At 27.8% G+C, this 15713-nt stretch overlaps 1 long non-coding RNA gene across 4 annotated transcripts; it reads right to left on the reverse strand.

Annotated features, from left to right (window-relative positions):
- Positions 1 to 6600: 6600 nt before the first annotated feature.
- Positions 6601 to 9869, reverse strand: LOC111916892 (uncharacterized). 4 transcript variants are annotated; one of them, XR_002858726.3, is made up of 5 exons: positions 9742 to 9869; positions 9030 to 9093; positions 8887 to 8948; positions 7225 to 8818; positions 6601 to 7150 (listed from the first exon to the last, which is right to left on the reverse strand). It is a non-coding gene; the product is annotated as an uncharacterized LOC111916892 (long non-coding RNA). The 4 variants fall into 4 exon arrangements; XR_008226782.1 differs by having other exon boundaries at positions 7225 to 8262; positions 8713 to 8818; positions 8887 to 9093; positions 9619 to 9856; XR_002858724.3 differs by having other exon boundaries at positions 9619 to 9855.
- Positions 9870 to 15713: the final 5844 nt, after the last annotated feature.

Below are 15713 nucleotides of genomic sequence, written 5' to 3' on the forward strand. Positions count from 1 at the left end.
TATAAGTTTATGTATATTGTTATTAATTATATAGTTGGAAAATCTTCGTGCAATGCTCGCCGACCCGGCATGTAGGGATGAACTTTATTCGTTTTTTCAATCCCAAAATAATCAAGGAAACGATGGGAACGACGATGATGGTATGTAAGGATGGGTTTTATTTGCATATGTTGTCACGTTTTGCTACTTGGTAGATTGTAAAAATTTTGTTGTTTTGCTACTCGGATATTATGACTTTTGATATTTAATTGTATTTGGATGTTTGTTTGTAATTTGCATTGACACTATTATGTTTGATATTTAATAGGATGTTTGTTTTGTAATTAGCGTCGACACTATTGGTTTTGATATTTAATCGAATATTGTTATTACCGGCGACATTATCACCGGCAACTAAAATCATTAACTAAAAAAAAATTAAAAAATTGAAAAAAAAATTATAGGCGACACTTTTACTGGCGACAGAAGTTATTACCGGCGACTAGATTATTAGCGGCGACAATACTCATTAGCGGTGACAGATTCAATAGCGGCGACTTTTATCATTAGCGGCGACAAACTGATCAATAACGACGAAGCAGTAGCAGCGACTCAGTACCGGCGACGCGTCGCCGCTATTAGTATTACCGGCGACTTTTGTCGCCAGTAATGTCCTTTTTCCTTGTAGTGATAGTCAAACTGCAGTACAAGCCTATTTCTATATTTGCTTATTCGTTTGTAAAGTATGCATTAGTTTTATTCAGAAACATTTTGTCTTCCGATTGACATAAACCATACTTTAATCGATTTATGATGACTCTTCTATACTGTCTATAAAAAATTATTTTTGTGCTTTTCTCTGTTTAATCTAATATATGAAATGTTATACGTGTTGATTTTATTTTTGTGATTTTGTGGTTTCAGGGGTCTTGAATTGGTTTCTTGACAGCAAGATTTGATGATGATGTGTATTCGCTTAAGTAATTGGTATGGAAATCGAAGAGCCTTTTGGCAACTTTTTTGACTTTGTGGGTTCAGGTAAACCAGAGTCAACAGATCGAGAAAAACCCACTTCAGTAAGTATTTTTTTTATCTATTTCTTTTTCATTGTTAAACATGAATGTTTTTATTTCTTTTTGTTGATTTTATCTGTTCCGTTGTATTTACTTGGCATCAAAAAACTGAAAAAGTTGAGGGTACACGCAAGAGTTGTAGTCACAAATCTTGCTAAAAATTGTTATATGAGAATGTCTTATGTGCAAGATATTAATCGAGCGTTTTGGAGAAAAGATGAATTAGTTTTGGAGCAAAGGTGAATTAGTTTTGTGTTGGTTAATAAGCAGTTGTTGTTGAAGTATTGACTTTTGTTTTTTGGTGATGTACACTCAATTTTTAGTTGATTGAGTTTTTCTCTTGTCTTGTAAGTTTTTCTAGTTTTGTGAAAGGTGAGTATCTGGTTAAATTCCAGAATTTGCTGAAGCTATTAGTTTTTTCCCAGTTTTGGAATTATTTTTTTTGAGAAATATGTTTGATTGATGATGTCTCTATATTTGCTAGCAGATAAGAGAAATGGAAATATGTTGAACTTGCTTTGAGTTAGAGTATGTACATTCGAGGTCCAAGATTGTAGCTGCTACATGTGTGCTCAATGTATCACCATGTCCTTGTAAATGCGTTTTGGGTAAAGGGTTGGCCACTTAAAGACAAACTTTTCACCCAAAACAATTATCAAAAGAAAAATAACCGTCGAAAAATATTCATTGAGAGAAACAATTTTTATGGTCGAGAGAAACTATTTATCAACTCTAAAATTAGTATGTAACATTTACTATGTACATTCTAACTGAGTTGTAAAAACTTTTCAAAAACCAACGTTATCATGTTATGTCCAATTGTTTGCATATGGTTTTTACATGAATGTTTATTAATTTACAAATGACCCTTTTGGTACAATAATGATGTTTCTTAAGTTGTTTACGAAGACAAGCCTCATTTTTTTGCAAATGAAATTATAATTCATATTATGTGATGAAAGTTGTATCTAGATTCAAGCTTAATCATTACAAGTTTCATTCTAAATGTATATAATAAAAATAAGTTTTTTTGTGTATATTTTATATGTAACATTCTGCATTTACAATATTAGATATAAGGAAATGTGCCGTACACTCAAAAGTAAGCTTGGTTATATGATCCGGACCGGCAGGACCCATTTGAGAGAAATATATAGACCGTTGACCGAACCTATTGAGAGATACGATGGATTAAGCGAAAAAGATTGCTAGACCAAACTGGTCTAGAACGAAACCAAATTGAAAAGTAAAGATGAGTCAGAATATTGAAAAAAACGGTACAAAAATAGGCCGACCTAAATACGTCGAAAGCAAACTATTCATCGTCCGAAAAAATAACTAATCGTCGAATGAAACTATTCGTCGTTCGCTGCATCGCGCGGGTACGCTACTAGTATATATATATATATATATATATATATATATATATATATATATATATATATATATATATATATATATATATATATATATATATATATATATATATATATATAACCTTAATTTTGTGTGGGTGGGTTAAGACCAACTCTTGTCCTATATTGACTACGTCCTTGTGTTAGTGGTGGCCGGAGGTGCGACGATAGATTTCTTTCAACCGTTGATCTTAAAAACCTCAAGTTAAGTTAGGATCTTACCTATCAAACACAAGACAAAACCAATGAAGAAACAGTATCCAACTAAATACAAAATGAAGGACATCATTTTTTATTAGAGTAAATTACATGAATGGTTCTTATGATTTAGGATAATTTACATGTTTGGTCTTTAACTTATTTCTTTAACTCGGAAGGTCCCTACTGTTTGTTTTTGTTACGCGCTTGGTCCCTGTCTTAACTAAAAAGACTATTTTGTCCTTGATTTTTTTAGATTTATTTAAATAAATACACCCCCAACTTCACCCCTTATTTTACCTTACCTACCCCACCATTTTTTCATATTTAAATAATGATCGTTTTAGGTAAGACAGGGACCAAACGCATAACAAAAACAAACAGTAGGGACCTTCCGAGTTAAAAAAAATAAATTATGAACCAAACACGCAAATTACCCCAAACTATAGGGACCATTCGTATAATTTACTCTTTTTATTAAGCAATCAGCCTCTAAACCATGAACCGAAAAAACTCATTTGCATGCAGTAACTCTTTTGAAACTCTTAGTCTTATCTATATAGAAAACAAAAAATATTAATATATTTGCAATTCAAACTTTAAAAAAAATTCAAGTTTGTGATATAGGAAGGAAATTGTTAATGGTTCGAAGGGACGAAACAAAATAAACTGACACTAATTTTTTATTTCTCTTGGGAAGGATAGATATCGTGTTTTCATTTTTTAGATGATTTTTAATATATGAGTTTGGATATAGTCATATAGACATTAAATTTATAGGTTTAGGTGGACGTATAAATAATTTTAAAATTTATAAGAATATTGACGTAATATTAAAAGTTTGTAAGGATATTAATGAATTCTCCCATTATAATTCAAGATATCTTGCCGGTAAGTGTCACTAAGATTACTAAGTTAATCTTACACTTCTGCCCGCTTCATTGATGGGAAATGACCGTTAAGCCCTTGAGTGACTGCTGCCCGTGATTTTCGGTCAGGTACTGAGTATGTGGATATAGTTCATGTACATTGTTTTTTTTGTTGTCCCAGTAAGATTTACCATAGGTAGAAAATAAGTTGTGATTAAAAGTGACAATAAGATAACATATGCCTCTTGAATATGACTTATTGAATTGTAACTCATATATATATATATATATATATATATATATATATATATATATATATATATATATATAGGAGTAGGATCAAATGAGAACACCAAAAAGGTTGAGAGCGTGAGAACAGATCACAACCTTGTAAATAATTAGATCTATGGCTATTATTAACTGGACCTTTTATGAACATTTATGAAACTGATGTGCTAAATATGTAACTTTGAAATGGCAAGAAGGGTACAATAGGAAATCCATATAATTTATTTAAATAAAAATTCCTATAATCTCTCTCTCTCTCTCTCTCTCTCTCTCTCTCTCTACTTAACTAAGAAAACCCTAATCTAATTATTTTGAAAAAATCGGCCGCACACCCCCACCCTCTCCATCTTCGATTCTGCCAAAAATCGCTTTCCTCCATACCTTCTTAAGTCACGATCGATACTTCCCTTCCCGGAGGCTTCCGATCTTTGCATCCAATCACTGATTCCGGTTGGTGTTTCCCCTGTTATCGCATATACACACACGCAAGTTGTAGCTTCCTTCCGTATCTAGCTTCATTCTGATCGTAGCACAATTCCTTCTTCCCCCTGTTGTCGCACACTCACATCATCGAATCAGGTACTATCAACTTCAACATATACTTATTCTCCATCTCTTTAATTTCGTTGTTAAGGTTTTTAGTTTCAGTTGTTCAAATTCTTCTTACAATCCGCTTGTTGTGCTGGAAGATTCCACCGGCTTCTTCGATGTTGTGGGTCTGTAACCTTCGCCGTTTCATCGGATCTGGTGCTGGTCTTGGCTCTGAAGCTTTAATGGGTAAAATTAATCAGTTTCCCCCAAATCTGCCTCTTCTATAACTGTTCACTTTTGAACGCGTTTGTGTGCTTACTTATCTGTAGTTTGCATTCGAGATTCCGTAGGCATTTTGTAATTCGTGTTCGTGTGCTTTGCAATGAGTTAGTATCTTTACATTGGTTGTTTAGGACATTTTCTTTGTACGCTTTGTTAGACTTTTACTTTGTAAGAACGAGCTTCTGCAAACTGGAGTCTAGGTTTGTGAATTTGAGGCAACTTCTCGAGTTCATATTAGGGCCAGATAAAGCATGTTTGAATAGGTTCTGTAACTCAACTCACTCATAATCATCCATTCTTTGTTCTTGCAAGTGACGGCGTATTTGAGTTCTTATCTAGCCAAACTGTTGTTGATATGGTAATTAAGTACCAAGTAAATCATATACTGTTATTTTGATTGTTTCTTTTTTGGCTGCTTGTTTACATCTTTAGTTGCAATTAGTGTGAATACAATGTCAGATGTCTCATTCGCAGTTAATCATCAATGAATACTCCATGAGGCTGGTTCGAGAGGAGCAAGGAAAGCAGCCACGACAATGCAGGTTAGGGGAAAGAGCCAAGAGGCGATTGCACCTTTTGATTTCACCGGAAACACAACCCCATCCTGGTGGTTATTCTTGGCAGGGAACGAAGAATAAGAAATGATAATTTTTACACTATTTTTATTTTGTATTTATTTATGAATAGACTGTATTCATTTGTGAATATCAGTGTATTCATGTGTGAATAACTATTTAATTATACATAATTGTTTCTTTAACATTTTTGCAGATCCAATGAATAAACATGCATATAGTGGAAGGTAGGAGATTTACCAAATGAAATATTGACACCAATAGATTTCGGAAGGAGCGCAAAGATGTTTTATTCATTTATGATTGTAATTGTAGTATTAGGTTCCGTATCAATATATATATATATATATATATATATATATATATATATATATATATATATTGTAACTTATTCATTTACTATTATAATTATATTCTTATATGAATAGAAATGTGTTTTATTTATTTATATATGAGTATCATTTTAGCTGATTTTATAATCTTTTTTTCGGGTTTTATTCATTTATGATTTTACAAGTGTATTCATAAATACATATGAGTTAATTCATTTATAATTTACAATTTTATTCATTTTAAAATGAAATGTATAAATCATTATTTATGAAGATATTTTTTAAAAAAAAAATAAATGAGGTAAACCGATAAATTATTCATTATATTTGATTTGCTAAAAACAAAACATAAAAATGAAAAATAAAATGAAAAAAAAAAAACGTTTTTTTTAGATAAAAATTAAATCATGATTTTATTAATTATTGGTTCATTAAAAGAATAGGATCTAAAAAATGAGATATTTTGGGTAATTGTCATCATAATCACTAAAATTTAGGAAATCATAATTTAATTAGATGGTAAAATTCCATTTATGCCCTCTAAAAATGATTGGTCTACAACTGTTCTCGCGTTCCTAAGCACAACCCACGGAGGGTAATTTGGGTATTTTTTACCGTTATCTAAAGTAGATATGGGTAGATTTTCAATGTATGTTGCATTAATAAGAAAAAGAAAATGAAAGTATATACTTATAATCTATATTATACGACATTTTTACCTTATGGAAAACCTATTAAGATCATTTGTTATGCACTATTGGGATTAATCATGAAATACTATCTTTGAATCTGATTCAAGGCTTTATCCACTTGATCTATATTGCTATGTCCAATATTTCATTCAATCTGACCTAAAAAATGAAGAATGAATTAGAAGTATTTGGGAGTTTAAAATATTTCTTTATATCGTGCAACCTTCATAACATACATGTTGCAATCAAATAGCAATCGATGTGTTATTTGATTGAACAAACGTGATTCATTGCAAATATCTTGTGAAACAAGTGTTATACAAATATCTTAAATATGCATTTTAAAGTAAAAGGTGTTTTACAAATATCTTACATACTATTAAAGCTTCAAGATTGTGTATGTAAATAGCAAAAAAATTAACATGATGCTAAATTCAAAGACAAAATTGAAAAAGTTTAGATTATAGACTAAATATGGTAAAAACATAAAGGAAATGATCATTTTTGTAATTTATCTACAAAAGTAAAAAACTTGGTCAACTTCTCAATTGAGCGACTCTTTTTCCCTTAAAGTTCAAGGGTTTTCTAACCGCCTTAATTAGCATTGCTGAAGCGAAAAGAAAACAAGATGAAATCATTTGACTTTTGAACAACTAAATTAACAGAAATGATTGGACCCTCCACTTTAACGATCATCTTCCCTCTTCTTTGATAGTAAAATGTTCGATTTAATTTTTATTATTTATTTTTTCAAGTTTGTTCTCCTTCTGTTTAAGGGACCTCTCCATTTCGTTCACTGGTTGAAGTGAATGTTTTACGCTCTTCACATAATCTCTCTTCACCCTCTTGCACTTTCATTTTCCATTCCCACATAACATCTTTTTATTTGGTGAATGTAGCTTTTTATGCTTCTTTCCTATAAAAATAAAAGTAAACTTCTCATATCAAAAAGATATAATAAATCATAATGACAACTTAAGCACAACATACCTTATAATGGAGGATTGGCGCTCACTCTATTGAGGTCTTTCTGTAATTGCCTATTCAATTTTGAAAACAATGTGATGTGTTCGGCAGATTAGTAGTTTAGCTATGCATAAACTGAAATTAAAACAAATAGATAACTAACAACCGACAAATATCTTGAACCAACACTAATTTACTCTTGGAAAATAACTGCAAACATCATAAATTGTTAACTTTGGATGCAAAATTATATAACACATGGGGTTTCTTTTAGAATTAAAAAAACCAAAGAAACTCCAAGATGGTTATATCATATACATCACAAAAAAGGGAAATATATATATAAAAAATTAACAATAAAAAGGTACATAATGGTGATAAAGGTGTTGTATGAAAAGTAAATTAGACAACATGTCATAATTACCCATTGAATATCAAAACATCTATACTTTCCAGGTAACTTTATCGATGTCCTTATCCTCTCTAAACAAGAGCTTTTAAAAATATAATATTAAGAGTGACCAAATAGTAGGCTTTCATCTTTGTCTTGAATAAGAAATAGTTCAACCAATAAACTCAGACTATGATAGAGGGGTTTTTCATAAGGGATATATCGGATAAATCCTTCAATAGTCAATAGCTATAAGCGAGCCAAGTAAACAATAAAATTTTGAAAACATAGCATAATAATAATAAATAACAACCGAGGCTCCTTCGATTGAAACTCGGAAAAAAAAATGGGTACACAAATGAAAATTCGAGCATATAGAAGATAGAATTGATTACTAAAACCATAATATACCTTCTAGGCATGGAAGAACTTTACGTACCTAGAAGAGACAACATATATCATGATTTCACTTCCATCACGAAAGATCTCACTGATCACAAAAAACCACTAAGTCGAATGTTCAATTCAACATAATTGTTTAAAGTTGTTGTTACAAGCATATGTTTACTTGAACTTTATACTTACAATTTGTTAGCCATGGAAGAATGACTCAAGGACTAACGGAGATGATCTGGTTCTAAAATCCCGCACCCACAAACAAGAATATATGTCTAGTATTTTAATAGAGGATAATTAGTTGGAGAAAGCTCGAAAAGTATTACACAATTACATATTTTAGTGGGGAATAATTGACAATGCAATCAAATTGTATTTGGTTTCGAATTTTCTTTTCTTTATTTTTTTTTACTATTGTTCATATAAAAGATTATCTTTCTATACTCCAATGAATTAGTATGGGATACCAACAATATGAATATTTTGTTGTCATAATCAAAGACTCTTGCAAAAAAAACACAATGAAACACAATGAAACTCGGCTTCGGGTAGTTTAAATAGGAGTTTGGAGTTAGTTGGTGATTATCTTGAAATTGAATTTAGAGAACGGAAGTTCAGGGAGAGAGTTGGCCTCTCCAAAGATAAGAACATTTTGTAATCCTGATTTTTGTCTTTAATTTTGAAATTAAGGCTAGTCTATATAATATTCAATCATAAAACTATACCTGAATCCACAATCAAGTAGTAATTTGTCTTCCTTCTACTTTTCATAGAAAATAAGAAAAAGCAAGTGTAGAACCATAGTGGATTGCTTCTTGTTCTTCTTGGGTGCTGTCAAAAATGAGGAGTCTTTTAAATAACCCAAAAAAACTAAAAAATCATGAATATATTTAACAAACCTTGAAATGTAATCTCTCTAATGCTTCAGTTTCAAATGAATTTCAACTGCCCCTTATAAATCCTTGACGTCAAAAAGAAAAAAGAACATTGCACCCAGTTCGGTTTTATTGAAATTGAAATTAAAACAATAGTAGCAAATTACCAAGATAATCCACAGGAATTCTTCCATTGGAGATGACGCTTCCAGAAAACAATGTCGCCTCACCCTGGTAGTGGATGGTGTGCAATCATGAACAGGTAAATTAGGAAGATCGTGGAGCAAATTTAAGGGAGACTCTTAAAGCTCCTCAACACAGCAGAAAACTAAAAAAAAAAAAAAGCAATCTATTTTCTCCTATTGTAATCGGTAATCATACTTAGCATTGAAAAGGATGTACTTGGCAAAAATGATATTGAAATTAGAACTTGGAACAACAATGCTAAATTCCAGAAAGATAACCTCTGAACTTAAATCGAATTTGCAACATTGGAAAAAGGGGACAATTTCAAATAGATTTCAACATTTTAATGAATCAAGGCAACGATGAACGCGAAATGCATTTTTCGTTTTGATCGACAACAAGAATGGGAAAAAATCGTAACCAAGATATTGTGTGTGCATGTGTGTAAAAACAACGGGGAAGGAGGGCATAAAGCCAGTCGATTATAAAAATCTGCATGTAGGGATGAAAGAAGATAACAGTTCACACAAACGATTATGAACATGTATGTTGATTAAGTAGACGACTCACATGTTAAGTGGAATGCAATTCAGGTACATATTTTGCGAAGACATTTTCACGCGAACCTAACCCCTATCTAAGGAATTGACAATGACAAAGGGCGTGTGATGAAATGAAAATGAAATCGATTACCTACAACGCTGATTAATCGATACGACGGTACGACACAATGGAAAAGGAGTCGTTCTGAATGGAGATTGATGTCCATGGCGTCGTTTTGGAAGGTAGGTTACGTGTCAATTTTGGAACCATGTAAATGTGATTTAGGAGGTACGAGAATAAAATGGTTTTATATATACGCATTGCGCAGAAGCACCTGTATAGTTGAAGTATTTACAAATATATGTTTTTTTAAAATATAACCTTAACGATGTTGTTAAATTTGATATAATAATTTGTATAATATATTGATTATTTTGAATTATATGATAATATATACATCTATCATAACTTCAGAATCTCAATCGTTTGAATGATTTTTACCCGCGAGTTATACATGAATAAAATTAAATATAATATATTGTTTAATATTATTTATAATTGTTGTTATTGTTAATTAATTTTTTAAAATTTATTTGTTTAATGTTTTAATCTATCATTATTAATTATTTAAAACATTAAACATTATTTTTGATTTTAAAGGTAACAACATAATCATTTATATAAAGTTATTTTTAACTGTTGTTATTGTAAGTTATTTTAAGCTACTTATTTAGAAACTTTTAACGATTATAAAAATATATTTAGGAAATATTTTAGTTAAATTGATATTATAATTTAGTTTTTGCATTCATCACTACTATTTATCACTTTTAACTTTTTACAAAATATTCTTTGGTTTTTTTAATTGGAACTAAAATTTATTTTTAAATTCACATTTTAATATGCAGAAACACTTATATAGTTGAAATCTTTACAAATATATATATTTTAAATATAACAGTAACGTCGTTAAATTTTATATAATAATTTGTATACTAAATTGATATAATATATTCATTATTTTCAATTATACAATAATATGTATCTATTATAACTTCATAATCTCAATCATTTGAATGACTTCTACCCGTGGGTTACACATGAATAAAATTAAATATAATATATGGTTTAATGTTATTTATAGTTGTTGTTATTGTTAATTAATTTTTTAAAATTTAGTTGCTTAATGTTTTAATTTCTAAATATAATTATTTAAAACATCAAACATTGTTTTTTTTTTTTTAATTTAAAGGTAACAACATAATCATTTATATAGAGGTATTTAAAATTGTTGTTATTCTAAGTTATTTTAAGCTACTTATTTGAAACCTTTACTAATTATAAAAATATCTTTAGGAAATATTTTAATTAAATTGAGATTAGAATTTAGTTTTTGCATTTATCACTACAATTTATCACTTTTAACTATTTACAAAATATTCTTTGGTTTTTGAAGTGAAACTGAAATTTATATTTAAGTTGACACTGTAATGGTATATTTAAATTAACAATTTAAGTATTTTGTCAAAACTGTTCAAAAGTTGTAGCTTTAAACTAATAATGTTTTGCATACAACAACATTTTAAATCTAATAAATTAAGTATATTATGTTAAAAGTTAAAGACATAAGTTTATAAGTAGAAGTACAAATATTATTTTAAAACTGAAATTTAGTTTATTAATGATAACACTTTAGGTTTGATATTTATTTAACCTTATTAATCAACTTATAATCATTATTAGAAAGACACTATAATTTATCACTTTTAAGTATGTACAAAATATTCTTTGGCTTGTTTAAGTTAAACTAAAACTGATATTTAAGTTGATTCAGTAATGTTATATTTAAATGAAAAATTTATTTTTATACAAATTGTTCCAAAATGGTATCTTTAAAATGATAATGGTTTACATTCAACAATATATTAAAACTAATAAATTAAATATAGTATGTTAAAAGTTAAAAACATAACTTTATAAGTAGAAGTAAAGATATTATTTTAATATTAAAATTTAGTTTATATATGATTAGACTTTAGGCTTGATATTTGTTTAACCTAATTAACCAAATTATAATTATTATTAGAAAGAAATTGAAAAGTCATGGGAGTTTCAAATGAATATAGTGAAAGAAAAAATATATGGGGGTTTCAAATGAATGTGGTGCTTAGAAAAATGCTTCTTTTATAAGTATATAATGATAATGATAATAATGATAATGGTATATATATATATATATATATATATATATATATATATATAGGTTCAGTTCATTTGAGACTATTTTAATTTTGTGAAACCGTGAGACCAAATCTAAAAATAATTTTAAAATGCAAAAATAAATGGAAAAATACAAAAATTCGTTTTTTAAATATTATTTTCGGAACTTGAATTAACTAAAAAATAAATAAATAAATCCCTTTTTTTTTTGAAAAATACGTGAAATATTCTAATAGAATATTACACTGACATATTCTAAAAAATAATTTTAAAATGCAAAATAAATGGGAAAATCTAAAAATTATTTTTTTTAATATTATTTTCGGAACTTAAATTAACTAAAAATAAATAAAAAAAATCCATTTTTTTAAAATACGTGAAATATTCTAATAGAATATTACACTATATATATTCTAAAAAAGAATTTGAAAATGCAAAATAAATGGAAAAATCCAAAAATTCTTTTTTTAAATATTATTTTCGGAACTTGAGTTAACTAAAAAAAATAAAAAATAAATAAAAAAATGCGTCTCATGGTCTCACAAAATTAGGCGTCTCACATGAACCTAACCCATCGAAAACATCACTAAAAATTTGTCTACTTTTATTTTTCCCGGTGTTATCTTATGTAACAAACATGATCTTAGTTAATGTTTTTATTTTAGAGATTAAAATTAATGAAAGATGGAATCAACGCATACCTAATTAGTGATTGAACAACAAAATTCATCACTAATTAGCGCTAACAAACACAATCTTAATTAATGTTTTTATTTTGGAGATTAAAATGAATGAAAGATGGAATCCATGCATCCCTGGTTAGTAATGGAACCACAAAATTCATCCCTAATTAACGATGAAATTCCCACAAAATATAATACCATAATTCTAAAAATATAATACCACAAAATGCATCCCTGGTTAGTAATGTTTTTATTGACAGTCGTTGGCCCATGGCCCCGTGCGCCCGTGTTGTCACAAAAGTTTAGATAGCAAAATATGTTAATATTATGTAAAGTTAGTTTATACCATTTCAAATGGAAAAGGTCGACGTTGAACAAAATTGAAAAAAAAAACAACAATCTTAGATTTGAAACAAAAAAAAAAATAGTGTCAAAAAAAATTAAAACTTATCATCAAAATTGAAAATAAAAATAAAAATTGGTGTGTTTTGTGAAAACAAATTTCAATTTTGACACGTCAGCATGTCACGTTATCATGTCACGTGATCATGCCACGTCAGCAGACAATTGAATTCAATGATCAAGTGGTCAAAATTGTAAAAAGTTGGATAACTTATTATCAAATTTGAGAAAAAAAAAACATAATATCAAATTAGAATTTTAATGTAAACTTAATGACTTTTGTAATATCAACATTTTTTTCCTCACTTTATGCAAAAACATGTTGCACTAGGCGAAAGGGGTGGCATTATTAGGGTAGTTAAGTTTTTTTCAAATAATTTAAAAATAAAAATCTTTTATTCCTCGATACATTTTCATCCCATGATTCATTATCTTTTGATGATGATCATAATTTTTGTGTAATTTGTCACGTATTATTAACAAAGTGAGAATTTCCTGACGATGTGTATTACACAAAAGGAAATTTCCGGAAAAGTCTCAATATTTTAAAAAGTTTTTAATAAAATCCTAAATTTTATTTTTTTGAACAAAAAAGTCCTGACTTTTCAGTTTTTTAATAGAAAAGCCTAAGAAGTTATCTAATTTATTCACTTTAGTCCTTTTTGACATGTAAAATAGGTCATTGGACCAAATTGCTAATTTTTCCGAAATAATAAGACTTTTTTGCATATTTCATCAACATTTATATATAATGTATAAAAGTAATTTTTTTTAGTATTTATATCTATTTTTATGTATTCATGTATTTTTTTAAGTTTTTATATGTATATGTTTACCTATTTTTATGTATTTTAAATGTATAAACATATTTTTTTTTACGTATTTATATGTGTTTTAAAAATTTTACATATTTTTTATGCGTTATTTTTTATGTATTACACATTTATATGCAATTTTATGTATTTATGTATTTTTTAAGTTTTTTATATAGATGTTTATGTATTTTAAATGTATAAATATATTTTTTACGTATTTATATGTATTTTTAAGTATTTTACATCTTTTATGTATTTTTTATGTATTACGTATTTTTATGTTTATGTATTTTTTTTCAAGTTTTCTATATACATGTTTATATATTTTTATGTATTTTAATTGTATAAACATATTTTTTTATGTATCTGTATGTATTTTTAACTATTTTATATATGTTGTGTATTTTTATGTGTTTTTTTGTATTATGTCTTTACTCTTTATATGTATTTTTGCGTATTTATGTATTTTTCAGTTTTTTATTTAGATGTTTATGTCTTTTTATGTATTTAAATGTATAACCGTATTATTTTTACATATTTATGTATTTTTTACCTCAAGTCGTATTCACAATTTCATCCAATTCGCACAGCTTCTATAAGTATATCTAGATGGTTTTCCTACATATCCATATATGTTAAGTTTTTCTCATTCGATGTTTAGTTTCAAGATAAACGAATGGGAAACACTTAAAATATGTGGGTGTGTATGAAAATCATCTAGACATACTCGAATAATATGTAAAATACTTAAAAAATACATATAAATATGTAAAGTTATACATATAAAAACTTATATATATATATATATATATATATATATATATATATACACGTAAAAATAGATATAAATACATAAAAAATACGTTTATATAATTTGCAGAAAAGTCTTATTATTTTGAAAAAAATAACGATTTTGTCTCATAACCTGCTGAACATGTCAAAAATGATTAAAGTAAATAAATTAGCCGGTTTATTAGCTTTCCTATTTATAGAGCTAAAAAGTCTGGACTTTTATATTTAAAAAATAAAATTGAAGAATTTATTAAAAGATTTCTTAAAATATTAAGACTTTTCTGATAATTTCTCTTAAACAAATAAAAACGGTTGTATACAACTTACGAGAATAACTTGTAACCCCAATCCTCATTAACTTGTCCATAATTGATTGTTTGATGGGGATATATGTTTTATTGATAAAATTTGAGGATCAAGAAAAGATTGCTGTGTTAAAGTATTCTTGCCATGAATACCATAAATAATGCATTAAAAGTTGGTTGATCAGAACACAATACCCAATTTGCCAAAAAAAAAAACACATAGCACTTGATCGTGATTAAAATTAAATGGATAGTACATACACATAAAAAGGGGAACAAACAAGACAAGTAAAACCAAAAAATATCACGACAAAAAATCCAAAAACATCAATGCAACTAACAATAATTGTGTGCTTTAAAATCTACAAATAACGAATTTGAATGACCAAATTCAAACCCTTTTCCAAGTTTCCTTCAACAAAAGCGTCTCAAATCATCATATAAAATAAGAACACAATAAATTTTTAAGCAATTCAAAATTAAAAAAAAAAAAAAAAAAAAAAAAAAAAAAAAAGAACATTCATTCTTAAACCGAACAACAACCAACTTTTTTAACATCCGAAACATCATCTTTGCTCCCAACATTAATCATATGTACTTTAGGCAACCCCAAAGGATCATCTTCTACATCAAGCGCTTTCCTATTCGCCACATGATGTATTTGTGTCAACACTTCAGTAAAAGCCATTTCGACATTCAACGCTTCAAGAGGATTACTGAGGATTAATATAAAAGAATGAAAAAACAATATTTTCAAAAAATAAATAACTATATCAATGACTATAATAGAATTATTGGTTTTGTATCTAAATTAATATATTAGTTTATTATAGAAAATAAATATCTATATCAACGATTAAAATAGATTTATTAATTTTGTATCTAAATTAATATATTAGATTATA

This window comes from Lactuca sativa, chromosome 9 (genome assembly GCF_002870075.4).
Source record: "Lactuca sativa cultivar Salinas chromosome 9, Lsat_Salinas_v11, whole genome shotgun sequence".
Lineage (NCBI taxonomy): Eukaryota > Viridiplantae > Streptophyta > Magnoliopsida > Asterales > Asteraceae > Lactuca > Lactuca sativa.